The sequence below is a fragment of the Chiloscyllium punctatum genome, chromosome 3, assembly GCF_047496795.1.
Source record: "Chiloscyllium punctatum isolate Juve2018m chromosome 3, sChiPun1.3, whole genome shotgun sequence".
Lineage (NCBI taxonomy): Eukaryota > Metazoa > Chordata > Chondrichthyes > Orectolobiformes > Hemiscylliidae > Chiloscyllium > Chiloscyllium punctatum.
In genome coordinates, this window is record NC_092741.1 from 27668745 (window position 1) to 27693109 (window position 24365).

At 51.8% G+C, this 24365-nt stretch overlaps 11 non-coding genes and 4 pseudogenes across 11 annotated transcripts; all 15 read right to left on the minus strand.

Moving 5' to 3' along the window:
- Positions 1-1174: 1174 nt before the first annotated feature.
- Positions 1175-1293, minus strand: LOC140475701 (5S ribosomal RNA). The gene has a single exon (XR_011960194.1). It is a non-coding gene; the product is annotated as a 5S ribosomal RNA (ribosomal RNA).
- Positions 1294-2812: 1519 nt separating this feature from the next.
- Positions 2813-2931, minus strand: LOC140468918 (5S ribosomal RNA). The gene has a single exon (XR_011955883.1). It is a non-coding gene; the product is annotated as a 5S ribosomal RNA (ribosomal RNA).
- A 1511-nt stretch (positions 2932-4442) lies between these two features.
- Positions 4443-4561, minus strand: LOC140475702 (5S ribosomal RNA). The gene has a single exon (XR_011960195.1). It is a non-coding gene; the product is annotated as a 5S ribosomal RNA (ribosomal RNA).
- Positions 4562-6080: 1519 nt separating this feature from the next.
- On the minus strand, positions 6081-6189 carry LOC140471825 (5S ribosomal RNA; annotated as a pseudogene).
- A 1519-nt stretch (positions 6190-7708) lies between these two features.
- Positions 7709-7827, minus strand: LOC140468922 (5S ribosomal RNA). Its single transcript, XR_011955884.1, has one exon. It is a non-coding gene; the product is annotated as a 5S ribosomal RNA (ribosomal RNA).
- A 1511-nt stretch (positions 7828-9338) lies between these two features.
- Positions 9339-9457, minus strand: LOC140470590 (5S ribosomal RNA). Its single transcript, XR_011956553.1, has one exon. It is a non-coding gene; the product is annotated as a 5S ribosomal RNA (ribosomal RNA).
- A 1523-nt stretch (positions 9458-10980) lies between these two features.
- LOC140469633 (5S ribosomal RNA) lies at positions 10981-11099 on the minus strand. Its single transcript, XR_011956181.1, has one exon. It is a non-coding gene; the product is annotated as a 5S ribosomal RNA (ribosomal RNA).
- Positions 11100-12618: 1519 nt separating this feature from the next.
- On the minus strand, positions 12619-12727 carry LOC140472012 (5S ribosomal RNA; annotated as a pseudogene).
- A 1523-nt stretch (positions 12728-14250) lies between these two features.
- LOC140472020 (5S ribosomal RNA) lies at positions 14251-14359 on the minus strand (annotated as a pseudogene).
- A 1523-nt stretch (positions 14360-15882) lies between these two features.
- On the minus strand, positions 15883-16001 carry LOC140470024 (5S ribosomal RNA). Its single transcript, XR_011956317.1, has one exon. It is a non-coding gene; the product is annotated as a 5S ribosomal RNA (ribosomal RNA).
- Positions 16002-17520: 1519 nt separating this feature from the next.
- LOC140471836 (5S ribosomal RNA) lies at positions 17521-17629 on the minus strand (annotated as a pseudogene).
- Positions 17630-19140: 1511 nt separating this feature from the next.
- Positions 19141-19259, minus strand: LOC140468930 (5S ribosomal RNA). Its single transcript, XR_011955887.1, has one exon. It is a non-coding gene; the product is annotated as a 5S ribosomal RNA (ribosomal RNA).
- Positions 19260-20770: 1511 nt separating this feature from the next.
- LOC140468762 (5S ribosomal RNA) lies at positions 20771-20889 on the minus strand. Its single transcript, XR_011955823.1, has one exon. It is a non-coding gene; the product is annotated as a 5S ribosomal RNA (ribosomal RNA).
- A 1511-nt stretch (positions 20890-22400) lies between these two features.
- On the minus strand, positions 22401-22519 carry LOC140470198 (5S ribosomal RNA). The gene has a single exon (XR_011956464.1). It is a non-coding gene; the product is annotated as a 5S ribosomal RNA (ribosomal RNA).
- A 1519-nt stretch (positions 22520-24038) lies between these two features.
- LOC140470209 (5S ribosomal RNA) lies at positions 24039-24157 on the minus strand. The gene has a single exon (XR_011956465.1). It is a non-coding gene; the product is annotated as a 5S ribosomal RNA (ribosomal RNA).
- Positions 24158-24365: the final 208 nt, after the last annotated feature.

The following is a 24365-nucleotide window of genomic DNA, read 5'->3' on the forward strand; positions in this document are numbered from 1 at the left end:
GCTTTTTACAATATATGTTCATGATATAGAAGATGCTATTAGCAATAACATTAGCAAATTTGCTGATGATACTGAGCTGGGTGGCAGGGTGAAATGTGATGAGGATGTTAGGAGATTACCGGGTGACCTGGACAAGTTAGGTGAGTGGTCAGATGCATGGCAGATGCACTTTAATGTGGATAAATGGATGCTTATCCACTTTGGTGGCAAGAACAGGAAGGCAGATTACTACCTAAATGGAATCAATTTCGGTCAAGGGACAGTACAGAGAGATCTGGGGGTTCTTGTACACCACTCAATGAAGGTAAGCATGCAGGTACAGCAGGTAGTGAAGAAGGCTAATAGCATGCTGGCCTTCATAACAAGAGGGATTGAGTACAGAAGCAAAGAGGTTCTTCTGCAGGTGTACAGGGCCCTGGTGAGACCACACCTGGAGTACTGTGTGCAGTTCTGGTCTCCAAATTTGAGGAGAGACATTCTGGCTATTGAGGGAGTGCAGCGTAGGAATGGCGGGATTACCTTACACTGAAAGACTGGAGCGACTGGGCTTGTGTACCCTTGAGTTTAGCAGACTGAGAGGGGATCTGGTTGAGACATATAAGATTATCAAAGGATTGGACACTCTGGCGGCAGGAAACGTGAGTGCCGAAACAGAGGACACAGCTTAAAAATACGGGGTAGACCGTTTAGGACAGAGATGAGGAGAAACGTCTTCACCCAGAGAGTGGTGGCTGTGTGGAATGCTCTGCCCCAGAGGGCAGTGGAGGCCCAGTCTCTGGATTCATTGAAGAAAGAGTTGCACAGAGCTCTCAAGGATAGTGGAATCAAGGCTTATGGAGATAAGGCAGGAACAGGATACCGATTAAGGATGATCAGCCATGATCATATTGAATGGTGGTGCAGGCTCCAAGGGCAGAATGGCCAACTCCTGCACCTATTCTCTATTGTCCTCCTTTCCTGACTGCCAGCCGCAGACAGCGTGCAGCCCCAATCCCTTTCTTTCCCTCTTTCTTGCTGATTTTGGCAGCGCTCCGCTCTCCTCCCCTCCCTGTCTCCTGCCTGCAGGAGACTGATGCCAGGCACAGCGGCAGCAAAAATAACCTGTCGCTGCATTGCGTGCGTGGCCCAACACGAGTGCAGAGGGGTGACTTGAGCAGCCCCTGCTGGCGGAAAAAGCCTACTGCACCTGGTATTCCCAGGCGGTCTCCCACCCAAGTACTAACCAGGCCTGAGTCTGCTTAGCTTCCGAGATCAGACGAGATCGGGCGTTTTCAGACTAGTATGGCCGTAGGCGCTGGCCCCTGCCTTTTCTCCCCACTTCAAGGCGTGCTGGCCAGCCACATTTTCTTTGCTGCTCTTTCTCTTGATCCCCTTTGTTTTTTTTTTCTCTCTTTTCTCTTTGCTCTTCCTCCTCCGTGCGTGCTTCCCTCCCTCCCTCCCTCCCTCCGACCAGCTAGCCCTTGCCCACCAGGCTCCTGTCGTCTCCCACATCCCCACACAGGCCAACTGCAAGACCTCCCCCTGCTTCATAGGGCTGCAGCCTGCATTCTCTCATCCTTCCACACTCCTCCACGCCTCCATTTCGGAATGGCAGGCAGTGACCAGTGGGGTACCGCAGGGATCAGTACTGGGACCGCAGCTTTTTACAATATATGTTCATGATATAGAAGATGCTATTAGCAATAACATTAGCAAATTTGCTGATGATACTGAGCTGGGTGGCAGGGTGAAATGTGATGAGGATGTTAGGAGATTACCGGGTGACCTGGACAAGTTAGGTGAGTGGTCAGATGCATGGCAGATGCACTTTAATGTGGATAAATGGATGCTTATCCACTTTGGTGGCAAGAACAGGAAGGCAGATTACTACCTAAATGGAATCAATTTCGGTCAAGGGACAGTACAGAGAGATCTGGGGGTTCTTGTACACCACTCAATGAAGGTAAGCATGCAGGTACAGCAGGTAGTGAAGAAGGCTAATAGCATGCTGGCCTTCATAACAAGAGGGATTGAGTACAGAAGCAAAGAGGTTCTTCTGCAGGTGTACAGGGCCCTGGTGAGACCACACCTGGAGTACTGTGTGCAGTTCTGGTCTCCAAATTTGAGGAGAGACATTCTGGCTATTGAGGGAGTGCAGCGTAGGAATGGCGGGATTACCTTACACTGAAAGACTGGAGCGACTGGGCTTGTGTACCCTTGAGTTTAGCAGACTGAGAGGGGATCTGGTTGAGACATATAAGATTATCAAAGGATTGGACACTCTGGCGGCAGGAAACGTGAGTGCCGAAACAGAGGACACAGCTTAAAAATACGGGGTAGACCGTTTAGGACAGAGATGAGGAGAAACGTCTTCACCCAGAGAGTGGTGGCTGTGTGGAATGCTCTGCCCCAGAGGGCAGTGGAGGCCCAGTCTCTGGATTCATTGAAGAAAGAGTTGCACAGAGCTCTCAAGGATAGTGGAATCAAGGCTTATGGAGATAAGGCAGGAACAGGATACCGATTAAGGATGATCAGCCATGATCATATTGGATGGTGGTGCAGGCTCCAAGGGCAGAATGGCCAACTCCTGCACCTATTCTCTATTGTCCTCCTTTCCTGACTGCCAGCCGCAGACAGCGTGCAGCCCCAATCCCTTTCTTTCCCTCTTTCTTGCTGATTTTGGCAGCGCTCCGCTCTCCTCCCCTCCCTGTCTCCTGCCTGCAGGAGACTGATGCCAGGCACAGCGGCAGCAAAAATAACCTGTCGCTGCATTGCGTGCGTGGCCCAACACGAGTGCAGAGGGGTGACTTGAGCAGCCCCTGCTGGCGGAAAAAGCCTACTGCACCTGGTATTCCCAGGCGGTCTCCCATCCAAGTACTAACCAGGCCTGAGTCTGCTTAGCTTCTGAGATCAGACGAGATCGGGCGTTTTCAGACTAGTATGGCCGTAGGCGCTGGCCCCTGCCTTTTCTCCCCACTTCAAGGCGTGCTGGCCAGCCACATTTTCTTTGCTGCTCTTTCTCTTGATCTCCTTTGTTTTTTTTTTCTCTCTTTTCTCTTTGCTCTTCCTCCTCCGTGCGTGCTTCCCTCCCTCCCTCCGACCAGCTAGCCCTTGCCCACCAGGCTCCTGTCGTCTCCCACATCCCCACACAGGCCAACTGCAAGACCTCCCCCTGCTTCATAGGGCTGCAGCCTGCATTCTCTCATCCTTCCACACTCCTCCACGCCTCCATTTCGGAATGGCAGGCAGTGACCAGTGGGGTACCGCAGGGATCAGTACTGGGACCGCAGCTTTTTACAATATATGTTCATGATATAGAAGATGCTATTAGCAATAACATTAGCAAATTTGCTGATGATACTGAGCTGGGTGGCAGGGTGAAATGTGATGAGGATGTTAGGAGATTACCGGGTGACCTGGACAAGTTAGGTGAGTGGTCAGATGCATGGCAGATGCACTTTAATGTGGATAAATGGATGCTTATCCACTTTGGTGGCAAGAACAGGAAGGCAGATTACTACCTAAATGGAATCAATTTCGGTCAAGGGACAGTACAGAGAGATCTGGGGGTTCTTGTACACCACTCAATGAAGGTAAGCATGCAGGTACAGCAGGTAGTGAAGAAGGCTAATAGCATGCTGGCCTTCATAACAAGAGGGATTGAGTACAGAAGCAAAGAGGTTCTTCTGCAGGTGTACAGGGCCCTGGTGAGACCACACCTGGAGTACTGTGTGCAGTTCTGGTCTCCAAATTTGAGGAGAGACATTCTGGCTATTGAGGGAGTGCAGCGTAGGAATGGCGGGATTACCTTACACTGAAAGACTGGAGCGACTGGGCTTGTGTACCCTTGAGTTTAGCAGACTGAGAGGGGATCTGGTTGAGACATATAAGATTATCAAAGGATTGGACACTCTGGCGGCAGGAAACGTGAGTGCCGAAACAGAGGACACAGCTTAAAAATACGGGGTAGACCGTTTAGGACAGAGATGAGGAGAAACGTCTTCACCCAGAGAGTGGTGGCTGTGTGGAATGCTCTGCCCCAGAGGGCAGTGGAGGCCCAGTCTCTGGATTCATTGAAGAAAGAGTTGCACAGAGCTCTCAAGGATAGTGGAATCAAGGCTTATGGAGATAAGGCAGGAACAGGATACCGATTAAGGATGATCAGCCATGATCATATTGAATGGTGGTGCAGGCTCCAAGGGCAGAATGGCCAACTCCTGCACCTATTCTCTATTGTCCTCCTTTCCTGACTGCCAGCCGCAGACAGCGTGCAGCCCCAATCCCTTTCTTTCCCTCTTTCTTGCTGATTTTGGCAGCGCTCCGCTCTCCTCCCCTCCCTGTCTCCTGCCTGCAGGAGACTGATGCCAGGCACAGCGGCAGCAAAAATAACCTGTCGCTGCATTGCGTGCGTGGCCCAACACGAGTGCAGAGGGGTGACTTGAGCAGCCCCTGCTGGCGGAAAAAGCCTACTGCACCTGGTATTCCCAGGCGGTCTCCCACCCAAGTACTAACCAGGCCTGAGTCTGCTTAGCTTCCGAGATCAGACGAGATCGGGCGTTTTCAGACTAGTATGGCCGTAGGCGCTGGCCCCTGCCTTTTCTCCCCACTTCAAGGCGTGCTGGCCAGCCACATTTTCTTTGCTGCTCTTTCTCTTGATCCCCTTTGTTTTTTTTTTCTCTCTTTTCTCTTTGCTCTTCCTCCTCCGTGCGTGCTTCCCTCCCTCCCTCCCTCCCTCCGACCAGCTAGCCCTTGCCCACCAGGCTCCTGTCGTCTCCCACATCCCCACACAGGCCAACTGCAAGACCTCCCCCTGCTTCATAGGGCTGCAGCCTGCATTCTCTCATCCTTCCACACTCCTCCACGCCTCCATTTCGGAATGGCAGGCAGTGACCAGTGGGGTACCGCAGGGATCAGTACTGGGACCGCAGCTTTTTACAATATATGTTCATGATATAGAAGATGCTATTAGCAATAACATTAGCAAATTTGCTGATGATACTGAGCTGGGTGGCAGGGTGAAATGTGATGAGGATGTTAGGAGATTACCGGGTGACCTGGACAAGTTAGGTGAGTGGTCAGATGCATGGCAGATGCACTTTAATGTGGATAAATGGATGCTTATCCACTTTGGTGGCAAGAACAGGAAGGCAGATTACTACCTAAATGGAATCAATTTCGGTCAAGGGACAGTACAGAGAGATCTGGGGGTTCTTGTACACCACTCAATGAAGGTAAGCATGCAGGTACAGCAGGTAGTGAAGAAGGCTAATAGCATGCTGGCCTTCATAACAAGAGGGATTGAGTACAGAAGCAAAGAGGTTCTTCTGCAGGTGTACAGGGCCCTGGTGAGACCACACCTGGAGTACTGTGTGCAGTTCTGGTCTCCAAATTTGAGGAGAGACATTCTGGCTATTGAGGGAGTGCAGCGTAGGAATGGCGGGATTACCTTACACTGAAAGACTGGAGCGACTGGGCTTGTGTACCCTTGAGTTTAGCAGACTGAGAGGGGATCTGGTTGAGACATATAAGATTATCAAAGGATTGGACACTCTGGCGGCAGGAAACGTGAGTGCCGAAACAGAGGACACAGCTTAAAAATACGGGGTAGACCGTTTAGGACAGAGATGAGGAGAAACGTCTTCACCCAGAGAGTGGTGGCTGTGTGGAATGCTCTGCCCCAGAGGGCAGTGGAGGCCCAGTCTCTGGATTCATTGAAGAAAGAGTTGCACAGAGCTCTCAAGGATAGTGGAATCAAGGCTTATGGAGATAAGGCAGGAACAGGATACCGATTAAGGATGATCAGCCATGATCATATTGAATGGTGGTGCAGGCTCCAAGGGCAGAATGGCCAACTCCTGCACCTATTCTCTATTGTCCTCCTTTCCTGACTGCCAGCCGCAGACAGCGTGCAGCCCCAATCCCTTTCTTTCCCTCTTTCTTGCTGATTTTGGCAGCGCTCCGCTCTCCTCCCCTCCCTGTCTCCTGCCTGCAGGAGACTGATGCCAGGCACAGCGGCAGCAAAAATAACCTGTCGCTGCATTGCGTGCGTGGCCCAACACGAGTGCAGAGGGGTGACTTGAGCAGCCCCTGCTGGCGGAAAAAGCCTACTGCACCTGGTATTCCCAGGCGGTCTCCCATCCAAGTACTAACCAGGCCTGAGTCTGCTTAGCTTCCGAGATCAGGCGTTTTCAGACTAGTATGGCCGTAGGCGCTGGCCCCTGCCTTTTCTCCCCACTTCAAGGCGTGCTGGCCAGCCACATTTTCTTTGCTGCTCTTTCTCTTGATCCCCTTTGTTTTTTTTTTCTCTCTTTTCTCTTTGCTCTTCCTCCTCCGTGCGTGCTTCCCTCCCTCCCTCCCTCCCTCCGACCAGCTAGCCCTTGCCCACCAGGCTCCTGTCGTCTCCCACATCCCCACACAGGCCAACTGCAAGACCTCCCCCTGCTTCATCGGGCTGCAGCCTGCATTCTCTCATCCTTCCACACTCCTCCACGCCTCCATTTCGGAATGGCAGGCAGTGACCAGTGGGGTACCGCAGGGATCAGTACTGGGACCGCAGCTTGTTACAATATATGTTCATGATATAGAAGATGCTATTAGCAATAACATTAGCAAATTTGCTGATGATACTGAGCTGGGTGGCAGGGTGAAATGTGATGAGGATGTTAGGAGATTACCGGGTGACCTGGACAAGTTAGGTGAGTGGTCAGATGCATGGCAGATGCACTTTAATGTGGATAAATGGATGCTTATCCACTTTGGTGGCAAGAACAGGAAGGCAGATTACTACCTAAATGGAATCAATTTCGGTCAAGGGACAGTACAGAGAGATCTGGGGGTTCTTGTACACCACTCAATGAAGGTAAGCATGCAGGTACAGCAGGTAGTGAAGAAGGCTAATAGCATGCTGGCCTTCATAACAAGAGGGATTGAGTACAGAAGCAAAGAGGTTCTTCTGCAGGTGTACAGGGCCCTGGTGAGACCACACCTGGAGTACTGTGTGCAGTTCTGGTCTCCAAATTTGAGGAGAGACATTCTGGCTATTGAGGGAGTGCAGCGTAGGAATGGCGGGATTACCTTACACTGAAAGACTGGAGCGACTGGGCTTGTGTACCCTTGAGTTTAGCAGACTGAGAGGGGATCTGGTTGAGACATATAAGATTATCAAAGGATTGGACACTCTGGCGGCAGGAAACGTGAGTGCCGAAACAGAGGACACAGCTTAAAAATACGGGGTAGACCGTTTAGGACAGAGATGAGGAGAAACGTCTTCACCCAGAGAGTGGTGGCTGTGTGGAATGCTCTGCCCCAGAGGGCAGTGGAGGCCCAGTCTCTGGATTCATTGAAGAAAGAGTTGCACAGAGCTCTCAAGGATAGTGGAATCAAGGCTTATGGAGATAAGGCAGGAACAGGATACCGATTAAGGATGATCAGCCATGATCATATTGGATGGTGGTGCAGGCTCCAAGGGCAGAATGGCCAACTCCTGCACCTATTCTCTATTGTCCTCCTTTCCTGACTGCCAGCCACAGACAGCGTGCAGCCCCAATCCCTTTCTTTCCCTCTTTCTTGCTGATTTTGGCAGCGCTCCGCTCTCCTCCCCTCCCTGTCTCCTGCCTGCAGGAGACTGATGCCAGGCACAGCGGCAGCAAAAATAACCTGTCGCTGCATTGCGTGCGTGGCCCAACACGAGTGCAGAGGGGTGACTTGAGCAGCCCCTGCTGGCGGAAAAAGCCTACTGCACCTGGTATTCCCAGGCGGTCTCCCATCCAAGTACTAACCAGGCCTGAGTCTGCTTAGCTTCTGAGATCAGACGAGATCGGGCGTTTTCAGACTAGTATGGCCGTAGGCGCTGGCCCCTGCCTTTTCTCCCCACTTCAAGGCGTGCTGGCCAGCCACATTTTCTTTGCTGCTCTTTCTCTTGATCTCCTTTGTTTTTTTTTTCTCTCTTTTCTCTTTGCTCTTCCTCCTCCGTGCGTGCTTCCCTCCCTCCCTCCGACCAGCTAGCCCTTGCCCACCAGGCTCCTGTCGTCTCCCACATCCCCACACAGGCCAACTGCAAGACCTCCCCCTGCTTCATAGGGCTGCAGCCTGCATTCTCTCATCCTTCCACACTCCTCCACGCCTCCATTTCGGAATGGCAGGCAGTGACCAGTGGGGTACCGCAGGGATCAGTACTGGGACCGCAGCTTTTTACAATATATGTTCATGATATAGAAGATGCTATTAGCAATAACATTAGCAAATTTGCTGATGATACTGAGCTGGGTGGCAGGGTGAAATGTGATGAGGATGTTAGGAGATTACCGGGTGACCTGGACAAGTTAGGTGAGTGGTCAGATGCATGGCAGATGCACTTTAATGTGGATAAATGGATGCTTATCCACTTTGGTGGCAAGAACAGGAAGGCAGATTACTACCTAAATGGAATCAATTTCGGTCAAGGGACAGTACAGAGAGATCTGGGGGTTCTTGTACACCACTCAATGAAGGTAAGCATGCAGGTACAGCAGGTAGTGAAGAAGGCTAATAGCATGCTGGCCTTCATAACAAGAGGGATTGAGTACAGAAGCAAAGAGGTTCTTCTGCAGGTGTACAGGGCCCTGGTGAGACCACACCTGGAGTACTGTGTGCAGTTCTGGTCTCCAAATTTGAGGAGAGACATTCTGGCTATTGAGGGAGTGCAGCGTAGGAATGGCGGGATTACCTTACACTGAAAGACTGGAGCGACTGGGCTTGTGTACCCTTGAGTTTAGCAGACTGAGAGGGGATCTGGTTGAGACATATAAGATTATCAAAGGATTGGACACTCTGGCGGCAGGAAACGTGAGTGCCGAAACAGAGGACACAGCTTAAAAATACGGGGTAGACCGTTTAGGACAGAGATGAGGAGAAACGTCTTCACCCAGAGAGTGGTGGCTGTGTGGAATGCTCTGCCCCAGAGGGCAGTGGAGGCCCAGTCTCTGGATTCATTGAAGAAAGAGTTGCACAGAGCTCTCAAGGATAGTGGAATCAAGGCTTATGGAGATAAGGCAGGAGCAGGATACCGATTAAGGATGATCAGCCATGATCATATTGAATGGTGGTGCAGGCTCCAAGGGCAGAATGGCCAACTCCTGCACCTATTCTCTATTGTCCTCCTTTCCTGACTGCCAGCCGCAGACAGCGTGCAGCCCCAATCCCTTTCTTTCCCTCTTTCTTGCTGATTTTGGCAGCGCTCCGCTCTCCTCCCCTCCCTGTCTCCTGCCTGCAGGAGACTGATGCCAGGCACAGCGGCAGCAAAAATAACCTGTCGCTGCATTGCGTGCGTGGCCCAACACGAGTGCAGAGGGGTGACTTGAGCAGCCCCTGCTGGCGGAAAAAGCCTACTGCACCTGGTATCCCCAGGCGGTCTCCCACCCAAGTACTAACCAGGCCTGAGTCTGCTTAGCTTCCGAGATCAGACGAGATCGGGCGTTTTCAGACTAGTATGGCCGTAGCCGCTGGCCCCTGCCTTTTCTCCCCACTTCAAGGCGTGCTGGCCAGCCACATTTTCTTTGCTGCTCTTTCTCTTGATCCCCTTTGTTTTTTTTTTCTCTCTTTTCTCTTTGCTCTTCCTCCTCCGTGCGTGCTTCCCTCCCTCCCTCCCTCCCTCCCTCCGACCAGCTAGCCCTTGCCCACCAGGCTCCTGTCGTCTCCCACATCCCCACACAGGCCAACTGCAAGACCTCCCCCTGCTTCATAGGGCTGCAGCCTGCATTCTCTCATCCTTCCACACTCCTCCACGCCTCCATTTCGGAATGGCAGGCAGTGACCAGTGGGGTACCGCAGGGATCAGTACTGGGACCGCAGCTTTTTACAATATATGTTCATGATATAGAAGATGCTATTAGCAATAACATTAGCAAATTTGCTGATGATACTGAGCTGGGTGGCAGGGTGAAATGTGATGAGGATGTTAGGAGATTACCGGGTGACCTGGACAAGTTAGGTGAGTGGTCAGATGCATGGCAGATGCACTTTAATGTGGATAAATGGATGCTTATCCACTTTGGTGGCAAGAACAGGAAGGCAGATTACTACCTAAATGGAATCAATTTCGGTCAAGGGACAGTACAGAGAGATCTGGGGGTTCTTGTACACCACTCAATGAAGGTAAGCATGCAGGTACAGCAGGTAGTGAAGAAGGCTAATAGCATGCTGGCCTTCATAACAAGAGGGATTGAGTACAGAAGCAAAGAGGTTCTTCTGCAGGTGTACAGGGCCCTGGTGAGACCACACCTGGAGTACTGTGTGCAGTTCTGGTCTCCAAATTTGAGGAGAGACATTCTGGCTATTGAGGGAGTGCAGCGTAGGAATGGCGGGATTACCTTACACTGAAAGACTGGAGCGACTGGGCTTGTGTACCCTTGAGTTTAGCAGACTGAGAGGGGATCTGGTTGAGACATATAAGATTATCAAAGGATTGGACACTCTGGCGGCAGGAAACGTGAGTGCCGAAACAGAGGACACAGCTTAAAAATACGGGGTAGACCGTTTAGGACAGAGATGAGGAGAAACGTCTTCACCCAGAGAGTGGTGGCTGTGTGGAATGCTCTGCCCCAGAGGGCAGTGGAGGCCCAGTCTCTGGATTCATTGAAGAAAGAGTTGCACAGAGCTCTCAAGGATAGTGGAATCAAGGCTTATGGAGATAAGGCAGGAACAGGATACCGATTAAGGATGATCAGCCATGATCATATTGGATGGTGGTGCAGGCTCCAAGGGCAGAATGGCCAACTCCTGCACCTATTCTCTATTGTCCTCCTTTCCTGACTGCCAGCCGCAGACAGCGTGCAGCCCCAATCCCTTTCTTTCCCTCTTTCTTGCTGATTTTGGCAGCGCTCCGCTCTCCTCCCCTCCCTGTCTCCTGCCTGCAGGAGACTGATGCCAGGCACAGCGGCAGCAAAAATAACCTGTCGCTGCATTGCGTGCGTGGCCCAACACGAGTGCAGAGGGGTGACTTGAGCAGCCCCTGCTGGCGGAAAAAGCCTACTGCACCTGGTATTCCCAGGCGGTCTCCCATCCAAGTACTAACCAGGCCTGAGTCTGCTTAGCTTCCGAGATCAGACAAGATCAGGCGTTTTCAGACTAGTATGGCCGTAGGCGCTGGCCCCTGCCTTTTCTCCCGACTTCAAGGCGTGCTGGCCAGCCACATTTTCTTTGCTGCTCTTTCTCTTGATCCCCTTTGTTTTTTTTTTCTCTCTTTTCTCTTTGCTCTTCCTCCTCCGTGCGTGCTTCCCTCCCTCCCTCCCTCCCTCCGACCAGCTAGCCCTTGCCCACCAGGCTCCTGTCGTCTCCCACATCCCCACACAGGCCAACTGCAAGACCTCCCCCTGCTTCATAGGGCTGCAGCCTGCATTCTCTCATCCTTCCACACTCCTCCACGCCTCCATTTCGGAATGGCAGGCAGTGACCAGTGGGGTACCGCAGGGATCAGTACTGGGACCGCAGCTTTTTACAATATATGTTCATGATATAGAAGATGCTATTAGCAATAACATTAGCAAATTTGCTGATGATACTGAGCTGGGTGGCAGGGTGAAATGTGATGAGGATGTTAGGAGATTACCGGGTGACCTGGACAAGTTAGGTGAGTGGTCAGATGCATGGCAGATGCACTTTAATGTGGATAAATGGATGCTTATCCACTTTGGTGGCAAGAACAGGAAGGCAGATTACTACCTAAATGGAATCAATTTCGGTCAAGGGACAGTACAGAGAGATCTGGGGGTTCTTGTACACCACTCAATGAAGGTAAGCATGCAGGTACAGCAGGTAGTGAAGAAGGCTAATAGCATGCTGGCCTTCATAACAAGAGGGATTGAGTACAGAAGCAAAGAGGTTCTTCTGCAGGTGTACAGGGCCCTGGTGAGACCACACCTGGAGTACTGTGTGCAGTTCTGGTCTCCAAATTTGAGGAGAGACATTCTGGCTATTGAGGGAGTGCAGCGTAGGAATGGCGGGATTACCTTACACTGAAAGACTGGAGCGACTGGGCTTGTGTACCCTTGAGTTTAGCAGACTGAGAGGGGATCTGGTTGAGACATATAAGATTATCAAAGGATTGGACACTCTGGCGGCAGGAAACGTGAGTGCCGAAACAGAGGACACAGCTTAAAAATACGGGGTAGACCGTTTAGGACAGAGATGAGGAGAAACGTCTTCACCCAGAGAGTGGTGGCTGTGTGGAATGCTCTGCCCCAGAGGGCAGTGGAGGCCCAGTCTCTGGATTCATTGAAGAAAGAGTTGCACAGAGCTCTCAAGGATAGTGGAATCAAGGCTTATGGAGATAAGGCAGGAACAGGATACCGATTAAGGATGATCAGCCATGATCATATTGAATGGTGGTGCAGGCTCCAAGGGCAGAATGGCCAACTCCTGCACCTATTCTCTATTGTCCTCCTTTCCTGACTGCCAGCCGCAGACAGCGTGCAGCCCCAATCCCTTTCTTTCCCTCTTTCTTGCTGATTTTGGCAGCGCTCCGCTCTCCTCCCCTCCCTGTCTCCTGCCTGCAGGAGACTGATGCCAGGCACAGCGGCAGCAAAAATAACCTGTCGCTGCATTGCGTGCGTGGCCCAACACGAGTGCAGAGGGGTGACTTGAGCAGCCCCTGCTGGCGGAAAAAGCCTACTGCACCTGGTATTCCCAGGCGGTCTCCCATCCAAGTACTAACCAGGCCTGAGTCTGCTTAGCTTCCGAGATCAGGCGTTTTCAGACTAGCATGGCCGTAGGCGCTGGCCCCTGCCTTTTCTCCCCACTTCAAGGCGTGCTGGCCAGCCACATTTTCTTTGCTGCTCTTTCTCTTGATCCCCTTTGTTTTTTTTTTCTCTCTTTTCTCTTTGCTCTTCCTCCTCCATGCGTGCTTCCCTCCCTCCCTCCCTCCCTCCCTCCGACCAGCTAGCCCTTGCCCACCAGGCTCCTGTCGTCTCCCACATCCCCACACAGGCCAACTGCAAGACCTCCCCCTGCTTCATAGGGCTGCAGCCTGCATTCTCTCATCCTTCCACACTCCTCCACGCCTCCATTTCGGAATGGCAGGCAGTGACCAGTGGGGTACCGCAGGGATCAGTACTGGGACCGCAGCTTTTTACAATATATGTTCATGATATAGAAGATGCTATTAGCAATAACATTAGCAAATTTGCTGATGATACTGAGCTGGGTGGCAGGGTGAAATGTGATGAGGATGTTAGGAGATTACCGGGTGACCTGGACAAGTTAGGTGAGTGGTCAGATGCATGGCAGATGCACTTTAATGTGGATAAATGGATGCTTATCCACTTTGGTGGCAAGAACAGGAAGGCAGATTACTACCTAAATGGAATCAATTTCGGTCAAGGGACAGTACAGAGAGATCTGGGGGTTCTTGTACACCACTCAATGAAGGTAAGCATGCAGGTACAGCAGGTAGTGAAGAAGGCTAATAGCATGCTGGCCTTCATAACAAGAGGGATTGAGTACAGAAGCAAAGAGGTTCTTCTGCAGGTGTACAGGGCCCTGGTGAGACCACACCTGGAGTACTGTGTGCAGTTCTGGTCTCCAAATTTGAGGAGAGACATTCTGGCTATTGAGGGAGTGCAGCGTAGGAATGGCGGGATTACCTTACACTGAAAGACTGGAGCGACTGGGCTTGTGTACCCTTGAGTTTAGCAGACTGAGAGGGGATCTGGTTGAGACATATAAGATTATCAAAGGATTGGACACTCTGGCGGCAGGAAACGTGAGTGCCGAAACAGAGGACACAGCTTAAAAATACGGGGTAGACCGTTTAGGACAGAGATGAGGAGAAACGTCTTCACCCAGAGAGTGGTGGCTGTGTGGAATGCTCTGCCCCAGAGGGCAGTGGAGGCCCAGTCTCTGGATTCATTGAAGAAAGAGTTGCACAGAGCTCTCAAGGATAGTGGAATCAAGGCTTATGGAGATAAGGCAGGAACAGGATACCGATTAAGGATGATCAGCCATGATCATATTGGATGGTGGTGCAGGCTCCAAGGGCAGAATGGCCAACTCCTGCACCTATTCTCTATTGTCCTCCTTTCCTGACTGCCAGCCGCAGACAGCGTGCAGCCCCAATCCCTTTCTTTCCCTCTTTCTTGCTGATTTTGGCAGCGCTCCGCTCTCCTCCCCTCCCTGTCTCCTGCCTGCAGGAGACTGATGCCAGGCACAGCGGCAGCAAAAATAACCTGTCGCTGCATTGCGTGCGTGGCCCAACACGAGTGCAGAGGGGTGACTTGAGCAGCCCCTGCTGGCGGAAAAAGCCTACTGCACCTGGTATTCCCAGGCGGTCTCCCATCCAAGTACTAACCAGGCCTGAGTCTGCTTAGCTTCCGAGATCAGGCGTTTTCAGACTAGCATGGCCGTAGGCGCTGGCCCCTGCCTTTTCTCCCCACTTCAAGGCGTGCTGGCCAGCCACATTTTCTTTGCTGCTCTTTCTCTTGATCCCCTTTGTTTTTTTTTTCTCTCTTTTCTCTTTGCTCTTCCTCCTCCATGCGTGCTTCCCTCCCTCCCTCCCTCCCTCCCTCCGACCAGCTAGCCCTTGCCCACCAGGCTCCTGTCGTCTCCCACATCCCCACACAGGCCAACTGCAAGACCTCCCCCTGCTTCATAGGGCTGCAGCCTGCATTCTCTCATCCTTCCACACTCCTCCACGCCTCCATTTCGGAATGGCAGGCAGTGACCAGTGGGGTACCGCAGGGATCAGTACTGGGACCGCAGCTTTTTACAATATATGTTCATGATATAGAAGATGCTATTAGCAATAACATTAGCAAATTTGCTGATGATACTGAGCTGGGTGGCAGGGTGAAATGTGATGAGGATGTTAGGAGATTACCGGGTGACCTGGACAAGTTAGGTGAGTGGTCAGATGCATGGCAGATGCACTTTAATGTGGATAAATGGATGCTTATCCACTTTGGTGGCAAGAACAGGAAGGCAGATTACTACCTAAATGGAATCAATTTCGGTCAAGGGACAGTACAGAGAGATCTGGGGGTTCTTGTACACCACTCAATGAAGGTAAGCATGCAGGTACAGCAGGTAGTGAAGAAGGCTAATAGCATGCTGGCCTTCATAACAAGAGGGATTGAGTACAGAAGCAAAGAGGTTCTTCTGCAGGTGTACAGGGCCCTGGTGAGACCACACCTGGAGTACTGTGTGCAGTTCTGGTCTCCAAATTTGAGGAGAGACATTCTGGCTATTGAGGGAGTGCAGCGTAGGAATGGCGGGATTACCTTACACTGAAAGACTGGAGCGACTGGGCTTGTGTACCCTTGAGTTTAGCAGACTGAGAGGGGATCTGGTTGAGACATATAAGATTATCAAAGGATTGGACACTCTGGCGGCAGGAAACGTGAGTGCCGAAACAGAGGACACAGCTTAAAAATACGGGGTAGACCGTTTAGGACAGAGATGAGGAGAAACGTCTTCACCCAGAGAGTGGTGGCTGTGTGGAATGCTCTGCCCCAGAGGGCAGTGGAGGCCCAGTCTCTGGATTCATTGAAGAAAGAGTTGCACAGAGCTCTCAAGGATAGTGGAATCAAGGCTTATGGAGATAAGGCAGGAACAGGATACCGATTAAGGATGATCAGCCATGATCATATTGGATGGTGGTGCAGGCTCCAAGGGCAGAATGGCCAACTCCTGCACCTATTCTCTATTGTCCTCCTTTCCTGACTGCCAGCCGCAGACAGCGTGCAGCCCCAATCCCTTTCTTTCCCTCTTTCTTGCTGATTTTGGCAGCGCTCCGCTCTCCTCCCCTCCCTGTCTCCTGCCTGCAGGAGACTGATGCCAGGCACAGCCGCAGCAAAAATAACCTGTCGCTGCATTGCGTGCGTGGCCCAACACGAGTGCAGAGGGGTGACTTGAGCAGCCCCTGCTGGCGGAAAAAGCCTACTGCACCTGGTATTCCCAGGCGGTCTCCCATCCAAGTACTAACCAGGCCTGAGTCTGCTTAGCTTCTGAGATCAGACGAGATCGGGCGTTTTCAGACTAGTATGGCCGTAGGTGCTGGCCCCTGCCTTTTCTCCCCACTTCAAGGCGTGCTGGCCAGCCACATTTTCTTTGCTGCTCTTTCTCTTGATCTCCTTTGTTTTTTTTTTCTCTCTTTTCTCTTTGCTCTTCCTCCTCCGTGCGTGCTTCCCTCCCTCCCTCCCTCCCTCCGACCAGCTAGCCCTTGCCCACCAGGCTCCTGTCGTCTCCCACATCCCCACACAGGCCAACTGCAAGACCTCCCCCTGCTTCATAGGGCTGCAGCCTGCATTCTCTCATCCTTCCACACTCCTCCACGCCTCCATTTCGGAATGGCAGGCAGTGACCAGTGGGGTACCGCAGGGATCAGTACTGGGACCGCAGCTTTTTACAATATATGTTCATGATATAGAAGATGCTATTAGCAATAACATTAGCAAATTTGCTGATGATACTGAGCTGGGTGGCAGGGTGAAATGTGATGAGGATGTTAGGAGATTACCGGGTGACCTGGACAAGTTAGGTGAGTGGTCAGATGCATGGCAGATGCACTTTAATGTGGATAAATGGATGCTTATCCACTTTGGTGGCAAGAACAGGAAGGCAGATTACTACCTAAATGGAATCAATTTCGGTCAAGGGACAGTACAGAGAGATCTGGGGGTTCTTGTACACCACTCAATGAAGGTAAGCATGCAGGTACAGCAGGTAGTGAAGAAGGCTAATAGCATGCTGGCCTTCATAACAAGAGGGATTGAGTACAGAAGCAAAGAGGTTCTTCTGCAGGTGTACAGGGCCCTGGTGAGACCACACCTGGAGTACTGTGTGCAGTTCTGGTCTCCAAATTTGAGGAGAGACATTCTGGCTATTGAGGGAGTGCAGCGTAGGAATGGCGGGATTACCTTACACTGAAAGACTGGAGCGACTGGGCTTGTGTACCCTTGAGTTTAGCAGACTGAGAGGGGATCTGGTTGAGACATATAAGATTATCAAAGGATTGGACACTCTGGCGGCAGGAAACGTGAGTGCCGAAACAGAGGACACAGCTTAAAAATACGGGGTAGACCGTTTAGGACAGAGATGAGGAGAAACGTCTTCACCCAGAGAGTGGTGGCTGTGTGGAATGCTCTGCCCCAGAGGGCAGTGGAGGCCCAGTCTCTGGATTCATTGAAGAAAGAGTTGCACAGAGCTCTCAAGGATAGTGGAATCAAGGCTTATGGAGATAAGGCAGGAACAGGATACCGATTAAGGATGATCAGCCATGATCATATTGAATGGTGGTGCAGGCTCCAAGGGCAGAATGGCCAACTCCTGCACCTATTCTCTATTGTCCTCCTTTCCTGACTGCCAGCCGCAGACAGCGTGCAGCCCCAATCCCTTTCTTTCCCTCTTTCTTGCTGATTTTGGCAGCGCTCCGCTCTCCTCCCCTCCCTGTCTCCTGCCTGCAGGAGACTGATGCCAGGCACAGCGGCAGCAAAAATAACCTGTCGCTGCATTGCGTGCGTGGCCCAACACGAGTGCAGAGGGGTGACTTGAGCAGCCCCTGCTGGCGGAAAAAGCCTACTGCACCTGGTATTCCCAGGCGGTCTCCCATCCAAGTACTAACCAGGCCTGAGTCTGCTTAGCTTCCGAGATCAGGCGTTTTCAGACTAGTATGGCCGTAGGCGCTGGCCCCTGCCTTTTCTCCCCACTTCAAGGCGTGCTGGCCAGCCACATTTTCTTTGCTGCTCTTTCTCTTGATCCCCTTTGTTTTTTTTTTCTCTCTTTTCTCTTTGCTCTTCCTCCTCCGTGCGTGCTTCCCTCCCTCCCTCCGACCAGCTAGCCCTTGCCCACCAGGCTCCTGTCGTCTCCCACATCCCCACACAGGCCAACTGCAAGACCTCCCCCTGCTTCATAGGGCTGCAGCCTGCATTCTCTCATCCTTCCACACTCCTCCACGCCTCCATTTCGGAATGGCAGGCAGTGACCAGTGGGGTACCGCAGGGATCAGTACTGGGACCGCAGCTTTTTACAATATATGTTCATGATATAGAAGATGCTATTAGCAATAACATTAGCAAATTTGCTGATGATACTGAGCTGGGTGGCAGGGTGAAATGTGATGAGGATGTTAGGAGATTACCGGGTGACCTGGACAAGTTAGGTGAGTGGTCAGATGCATGGCAGATGCACTTTAATGTGGATAAATGGATGCTTATCCACTTTGGTGGCAAGAACAGGAAGGCAGATTACTACCTAAATGGAATCAATTTCGGTCAAGGGACAGTACAGAGAGATCTGGGGGTTCTTGTACACCACTCAATGAAGGTAAGCATGCAGGTACAGCAGGTAGTGAAGAAGGCTAATAGCATGCTGGCCTTCATAACAAGAGGGATTGAGTACAGAAGCAAAGAGGTTCTTCTGCAGGTGTACAGGGCCCTGGTGAGACCACACCTGGAGTACTGTGTGCAGTTCTGGTCTCCAAATTTGAGGAGAGACATTCTGGCTATTGAGGGAGTGCAGCGTAGGAATGGCGGGATTACCTTACACTGAAAGACTGGAGCGACTGGGCTTGTGTACCCTTGAGTTTAGCAGACTGAGAGGGGATCTGGTTGAGACATATAAGATTATCAAAGGATTGGACACTCTGGCGGCAGGAAACGTGAGTGCCGAAACAGAGGACACAGCTTAAAAATACGGGGTAGACCGTTTAGGACAGAGATGAGGAGAAACGTCTTCACCCAGAGAGTGGTGGCTGTGTGGAATGCTCTGCCCCAGAGGGCAGTGGAGGCCCAGTCTCTGGATTCATTGAAGAAAGAGTTGCACAGAGCTCTCAAGGATAGTGGAATCAAGGCTTATGGAGATAAGGCAGGAACAGGATACCGATTAAGGATGATCAGCCATGATCATATTGGATGGTGGTGCAGGCTCCAAGGGCAGAATGGCCAACTCCTGCACCTATTCTCTATTGTCCTCCTTTCCTGACTGCCAGCCGCAGACAGCGTGCAGCCCCAATCCCTTTCTTTCCCTCTTTCTTGCTGATTTTGGCAGCGCTCCGCTCTCCTCCCCTCCCTGTCTCCTGCCTGCAGGAGACTGATGCCAGGCACAGCGGCAGCAAAAATAACCTGTCGCTGCATTGCGTGCGTGGCCCAACACGAGTGCAGAGGGGTGACTTGAGCAGCCCCTGCTGGCGGAAAAAGCCTACTGCACCTGGTATTCCCAGGCGGTCTCCCATCCAAGTACTAACCAGGCCTGAGTCTGCTTAGCTTCTGAGATCAGACGAGATCGGGCGTTTTCAGACTAGTATGGCCGTAGGCGCTGGCCCCTGCCTTTTCTCCCCACTTCAAGGCGTGCTGGCCAGCCACATTTTCTTTGCTGCTCTTTCTCTTGATCTCCTTTGTTTTTTTTTTCTCTCTTTTCTCTTTGCTCTTCCTCCTCCGTGCGTGCTTCCCTCCCTCCCTCCGACCAGCTAGCCCTTGCCCACCAGGCTCCTGTCGTCTCCCACATCCCCACACAGGCCAACTGCAAGACCTCCCCCTGCTTCATAGGGCTGCAGCCTGCATTCTCTCATCCTTCCACACTCCTCCACGCCTCCATTTCGGAATGGCAGGCAGTGACCAGTGGGGTACCGCAGGGATCAGTACTGGGACCGCAGCTTTTTACAATATATGTTCATGATATAGAAGATGCTATTAGCAATAACATTAGCAAATTTGCTGATGATACTGAGCTGGGTGGCAGGGTGAAATGTGATGAGGATGTTAGGAGATTACCGGGTGACCTGGACAAGTTAGGTGAGTGGTCAGATGCATGGCAGATGCACTTTAATGTGGATAAATGGATGCTTATCCACTTTGGTGGCAAGAACAGGAAGGCAGATTACTACCTAAATGGAATCAATTTCGGTCAAGGGACAGTACAGAGAGATCTGGGGGTTCTTGTACACCACTCAATGAAGGTAAGCATGCAGGTACAGCAGGTAGTGAAGAAGGCTAATAGCATGCTGGCCTTCATAACAAGAGGGATTGAGTACAGAAGCAAAGAGGTTCTTCTGCAGGTGTACAGGGCCCTGGTGAGACCACACCTGGAGTACTGTGTGCAGTTCTGGTCTCCAAATTTGAGGAGAGACATTCTGGCTATTGAGGGAGTGCAGCGTAGGAATGGCGGGATTACCTTACACTGAAAGACTGGAGCGACTGGGCTTGTGTACCCTTGAGTTTAGCAGACTGAGAGGGGATCTGGTTGAGACATATAAGATTATCAAAGGATTGGACACTCTGGCGGCAGGAAACGTGAGTGCCGAAACAGAGGACACAGCTTAAAAATACGGGGTAGACCGTTTAGGACAGAGATGAGGAGAAACGTCTTCACCCAGAGAGTGGTGGCTGTGTGGAATGCTCTGCCCCAGAGGGCAGTGGAGGCCCAGTCTCTGGATTCATTGAAGAAAGAGTTGCACAGAGCTCTCAAGGATAGTGGAATCAAGGCTTATGGAGATAAGGCAGGAGCAGGATACCGATTAAGGATGATCAGCCATGATCATATTGAATGGTGGTGCAGGCTCCAAGGGCAGAATGGCCAACTCCTGCACCTATTCTCTATTGTCCTCCTTTCCTGACTGCCAGCCGCAGACAGCGTGCAGCCCCAATCCCTTTCTTTCCCTCTTTCTTGCTGATTTTGGCAGCGCTCCGCTCTCCTCCCCTCCCTGTCTCCTGCCTGCAGGAGACTGATGCCAGGCACAGCGGCAGCAAAAATAACCTGTCGCTGCATTGCGTGCGTGGCCCAACACGAGTGCAGAGGGGTGACTTGAGCAGCCCCTGCTGGCGGAAAAAGCCTACTGCACCTGGTATTCCCAGGCGGTCTCCCACCCAAGTACTAACCAGGCCTGAGTCTGCTTAGCTTCCGAGATCAGACGAGATCGGGCGTTTTCAGACTAGTATGGCCGTAGCCGCTGGCCCCTGCCTTTTCTCCCCACTTCAAGGCGTGCTGGCCAGCCACATTTTCTTTGCTGCTCTTTCTCTTGATCCCCTTTGTTTTTTTTTTCTCTCTTTTCTCTTTGCTCTTCCTCCTCCGTGCGTGCTTCCCTCCCTCCCTCCCTCCAGCTAGCCCTTGCCCACCAGGCTCCTGTCGTCTCCCACATCCCCACACAGGCCAACTGCAAGACCTCCCCCTGCTTCATAGGGCTGCAGCCTGCATTCTCTCATCCTTCCACACTCCTCCACGCCTCCATTTCGGAATGGCAGGCAGTGACCAGTGGGGTACCGCAGGGATCAGTACTGGGACCGCAGCTTTTTACAATATATGTTCATGATATAGAAGATGCTATTAGCAATAACATTAGCAAATTTGCTGATGATACTGAGCTGGGTGGCAGGGTGAAATGTGATGAGGATGTTAGGAGATTACCGGGTGACCTGGACAAGTTAGGTGAGTGGTCAGATGCATGGCAGATGCACTTTAATGTGGATAAATGGATGCTTATCCACTTTGGTGGCAAGAACAGGAAGGCAGATTACTACCTAAATGGAATCAATTTCGGTCAAGGGACAGTACAGAGAGATCTGGGGGTTCTTGTACACCACTCAATGAAGGTAAGCATGCAGGTACAGCAGGTAGTGAAGAAGGCTAATAGCATGCTGGCCTTCATAACAAGAGGGATTGAGTACAGAAGCAAAGAGGTTCTTCTGCAGGTGTACAGGGCCCTGGTGAGACCACACCTGGAGTACTGTGTGCAGTTCTGGTCTCCAAATTTGAGGAGAGACATTCTGGCTATTGAGGGAGTGCAGCGTAGGAATGGCGGGATTACCTTACACTGAAAGACTGGAGCGACTGGGCTTGTGTACCCTTGAGTTTAGCAGACTGAGAGGGGATCTGGTTGAGACATATAAGATTATCAAAGGATTGGACACTCTGGCGGCAGGAAACGTGAGTGCCGAAACAGAGGACACAGCTTAAAAATACGGGGTAGACCGTTTAGGACAGAGATGAGGAGAAACGTCTTCACCCAGAGAGTGGTGGCTGTGTGGAATGCTCTGCCCCAGAGGGCAGTGGAGGCCCAGTCTCTGGATTCATTGAAGAAAGAGTTGCACAGAGCTCTCAAGGATAGTGGAATCAAGGCTTATGGAGATAAGGCAGGAACAGGATACCGATTAAGGATGATCAGCCATGATCATATTGAATGGTGGTGCAGGCTCCAAGGGCAGAATGGCCAACTCCTGCACCTATTCTCTATTGTCCTCCTTTCCTGACTGCCAGCCGCAGACAGCGTGCAGCCCCAATCCCTTTCTTTCCCTCTTTCTTGCTGATTTTGGCAGCGCTCCGCTCTCCTCCCCTCCCTGTCTCCTGCCTGCAGGAGACTGATGCCAGGCACAGCGGCAGCAAAAATAACCTGTCGCTGCATTGCGTGCGTGGCCCAACACGAGTGCAGAGGGGTGACTTGAGCAGCCCCTGCTGGCGGAAAAAGCCTACTGCACCTGGTATTCCCAGGCGGTCTCCCATCCAAGTACTAACCAGGCCTGAGTCTGCTTAGCTCCCGAGATCAGATGAGATCAGGCGTTTTCAGACTAGTATGGCCGTAGCCGCTGGCCCCTGCCTTTTCTCCCCACTTCAAGGCGTGCTGGCCAGCCACATTTTCTTTGCTGCTCTTTCTCTTGATCCCCTTTGTTTTTTTTTTCTCTCTTTTCTCTTTGCTCTTCCTCCTCCGTGCGTGCTTCCCTCCCTCCCTCCCTCCCTCCGACCAGCTAGCCCTTGCCCACCAGGCTCCTGTCGTCTCCCACATCCCCACACAGGCCAACTGCAAGACCTCCCCCTGCTTCATAGGGCTGCAGCCTGCATTCTCTCATCCTTCCACACTCCTCCACGCCTCCATTTCGGAATGGCAGGCAGTGACCAGTGGGGTACCGCAGGGATCAGTACTGGGACCGCAGCTTTTTACAATATATGTTCATGATATAGAAGATGCTATTAGCAATAACATTAGCAAATTTGCTGATGATACTGAGCTGGGTGGCAGGGTGAAATGTGATGAGGATGTTAGGAGATTACCGGGTGACCTGGACAAGTTAGGTGAGTGGTCAGATGCATGGCAGATGCACTTTAATGTGGATAAATGGATGCTTATCCACTTTGGTGGCAAGAACAGGAAGGCAGATTACTACCTAAATGGAATCAATTTCGGTCAAGGGACAGTACAGAGAGATCTGGGGGTTCTTGTACACCACTCAATGAAGGTAAGCATGCAGGTACAGCAGGTAGTGAAGAAGGCTAATAGCATGCTGGCCTTCATAACAAGAGGGATTGAGTACAGAAGCAAAGAGGTTCTTCTGCAGGTGTACAGGGCCCTGGTGAGACCACACCTGGAGTACTGTGTGCAGTTCTGGTCTCCAAATTTGAGGAGAGACATTCTGGCTATTGAGGGAGTGCAGCGTAGGAATGGCGGGATTACCTTACACTGAAAGACTGGAGCGACTGGGCTTGTGTACCCTTGAGTTTAGCAGACTGAGAGGGGATCTGGTTGAGACATATAAGATTATCAAAGGATTGGACACTCTGGCGGCAGGAAACGTGAGTGCCGAAACAGAGGACACAGCTTAAAAATACGGGGTAGACCGTTTAGGACAGAGATGAGGAGAAACGTCTTCACCCAGAGAGTGGTGGCTGTGTGGAATGCTCTGCCCCAGAGGGCAGTGGAGGCCCAGTCTCTGGATTCATTGAAGAAAGAGTTGCACAGAGCTCTCAAGGATAGTGGAATCAAGGCTTATGGAGATAAGGCAGGAACAGGATACCGATTAAGGATGATCAGCCATGATCATATTGAATGGTGGTGCAGGCTCCAAGGGCAGAATGGCCAACTCCTGCACCTATTCTCTATTGTCCTCCTTTCCTGACTGCCAGCCGCAGACAGCGTGCAGCCCCAATCCCTTTCTTTCCCTCTTTCTTGCTGATTTTGGCAGCGCTCCGCTCTCCTCCCCTCCCTGTCTCCTGCCTGCAGGAGACTGATGCCAGGCACAGCGGCAGCAAAAATAACCTGTCGCTGCATTGCGTGCGTGGCCCAACACGAGTGCAGAGGGGTGACTTGAGCAGCCCCTGCTGGCGGAAAAAGCCTACTGCACCTGGTATTCCCAGGCGGTCTCCCATCCAAGTACTAACCAGGCCTGAGTCTGCTTAGCTCCCGAGATCAGATGAGATCAGGCGTTTTCAGACTAGTATGGCCGTAGCCGCTGGCCCCTGCCTTTTCTCCCCACTTCAAGGCGTGCTGGCCAGCCACATTTTCTTTGCTGCTCTTTCTCTTGATCCCCTTTGTTTTTTTTTTCTCTCTTTTCTCTTTGCTCTTCCTCCTCCGTGCGTGCTTCCCTCCCTCCCTCCCTCCCTCCGACCAGCTAGCCCTTGCCCACCAGGCTCCTGTCGTCTCCCACATCCCCACACAG